A 2,890-nucleotide genomic window follows, 5' to 3' on the forward strand; every position below is an offset into this window, starting at 1 on the left:
GAGCAACACACACTGAGACCATGTGCTATACATAGAACAGTGTTCCTGCCCTGTAGCTGCTGTACATTCTTTCAACATTCAATTCATATGTGTTTAATGATAAGCAGGCTAGTCTAAGGGAGAAAACTGGATTTTCAATATCGTAGCAACAAGCAGTCCAAGCACTGTTCTTCAGATGCATGCCAGTGTAAATAATCTGTAGGTAGAAAGCCTTATTATCTCTCAGTTCTGTCCAGCTGTGTTTGTGCTAGATTATGTGAGCAAAGCGGAAACAATTAGGAGGTTATGGGTTTAGACACAGATATAAATATGGATTTTACTGCTGATGGTAAAACATGTTTTGTTTGAAATGTTTTATAGCTTCATCTGCACAACCACAAAATATAACATTTCTCTAAAAATGCAGAAAAGCTAAGTGAAGGCACCAGGTTTTTACTCTGGATGCTATCAATGTCATTATCAGTATCTTGACATTGTTATTACTAAAATGCTGTGGTCTTCAGTTCTTTAAATGAATAAGAGTAATCACACTGTACTGTGGAGAAAATATAGGGCACTCTCTCCACAGTAGTTACAACAGAAGGGCCTTCCAGGTTTATAGACTTTCAGTCTGTAGTCAAATGATCATTAAACTTACTGTACTTCATCCTGAGTATTACCTGTATGTTTGTGATATATTTTATGCCAATCCATCTAATAGGTGAAGATATTTCACTCTCAATAAAACCTCTGTATACAAGGCATCCTCTGAAGACCTTGCAACATTCAGAGCAATCCAGCATAGTTTTTGAAATGTATCTCAAATAGTGTCCATATATATCAATAGTGACATAGAGAGAGAGAGAGAGAGAGAGAGATAAGAGATGCAGAGAACCCAACCTTTATTTTTAGTTTCCCCGTCAGGCACCAGGACAGCAAAAGTCAAGTTTGTCTTTTTTCCATGAGCAAAGTAAAGTTAATGAATGAAGCTCAACACTTCAAATGGTCACATTAAATGTGCAATTTTGCTCGAGTAGGAAAAAAACTGAAGTGACCAGTGAAGAACACAAAGATATTATTCTCATTAAGGAGATATAGCAGTCTGAACAGAGGTCATTGTACTGATGACATCATGCAGCAAAATAGACACACTGAATTTACCATGGAAGCTGTTGTAGTTAGCATGGCTAGCATTTATGTTAGCAATGCTAACTACATTATCAAGTTTCATTATCTCTGAACAACCTTCTCAATAAAGAACTCTGTGAACCAACAGAGATGTCCATTGGGGTCTGATTAAAAACCTTGTTCCATATATACTGTGTAAGAGTTAATATTGTTGCAGTTTAAATCTCAGTAAGTCATGTATGAGCACCTAAACATACATGTTTAGGTGCTCATTTGGAATTGATTCTGCAAGGCTTGACATATTAATGTTGACACATCATTTCTCATCTTCATTTTTATGGAAATCAGCTTCTAATGCATTCATAGCTGTCACATGTAAAGAACATACACCTAAAACTATACATCTTTAATATCTGTTATCTTTACCTCAGCATATGTAAAATCCTCTTTTAACACCTGTTTACTTGCTCAGCAGTTTAGACCACAATTACAGTTGTGCTCATAAGTTTACATACCCACAATTTATAAATATGTACTGTTATTTAATGAAAACAGGAATGATCAGAGCAAATACATTTTCATGATAGTAAATAACTTTTATCTGACCACTAACCCTAACTGAAAGAAATGTTTTTCCATGATCAAATATATTTTCAGAAAAAATGTACAATATTTCACAAATTTGCCAATGTATGCTAACTTATGAGCACAATTGTAATAGTACATGCTCATACTGTAAATAAATAATAGAAGTGCTGTGTAAATATTCTAAAAGGGAAAGCTACTTCAGGGTGCACCAGAGTCAGAAACACCAGCCACTTAGTGACAATGGTAGTGTAATGTGATCACAAATTATTTAAATTCCTTATTTGTATTTCATACTGTCACACACTGTTTTATTTTTATGCTTAAATTCTGTAATTTATTTGAAAAATACCAATAATAAGTACATTATATTGAGTATAGTGACAATAAACAGATTCTTTCTGAACTGTACACCCTTCTCTTGTGCACCGACTGTGCTGAGAAGTAAAACAGAGAATGAAACCTCCTTAATATGCTGTCTGATAGGCCGTAAGGTCACAGACATTTCTCACAGGCAGCCTACACATGAAGAAGAACACAAGTCGAACACAAGTCATGTGAGGTTTACACTGAAAGAGGTTTTAGGTTATGAGACTCATTATCATGAATGTAAGTCAATTAAATTCAAACTCTTTTTTAAATTATTTGTAAAGTGAGACATAAATATTAAACTACCATGCCATTCCATGCAATGTACTTCATTGAACTCAATCCTCTGTCTCCTTCTATTGTTATGGTCGCATGGGTGCAGTAACTGCAATGACCAAAGAGGGAGCCAGAGAGCAAAACATATTTTTCTGGCTCAGGCCATTGCAGTAACTGCAATGACCAAAGAGGGAGCCAGAGAGCAAAATATATTTTTCTGGCTGAGGCCTTTAGAGGCCGCTAGAGAGTGGAGAAACGATTTTTCTCACTTGGGTACAGTACAGTAGGGGGCAATAGAGAGTAAAAAGTGTGTGTACTCAGAATATATACACACACCAAAGTGTGTGTATTTTTTTAGGGTTTACTATTTTTGTGAGGACCAGTCTGAAACTTTGTCAGAAGCACAGATATGACCTCTGGAAGCCATTGCAGTGAAAATAAAGTGAGGACCGGCCTAAATGTCCTCACTTTGTAGTTTGGTCCTCACTCCAAGGGTTAAAAATTCACGCTGGTCCTCACCATGATAGCCGTACAAACACACACACACACACAC

Source organism: Amphiprion ocellaris, chromosome 24 (assembly GCF_022539595.1).
Source record: "Amphiprion ocellaris isolate individual 3 ecotype Okinawa chromosome 24, ASM2253959v1, whole genome shotgun sequence".
Classification (NCBI taxonomy): domain Eukaryota; kingdom Metazoa; phylum Chordata; class Actinopteri; family Pomacentridae; genus Amphiprion; species Amphiprion ocellaris.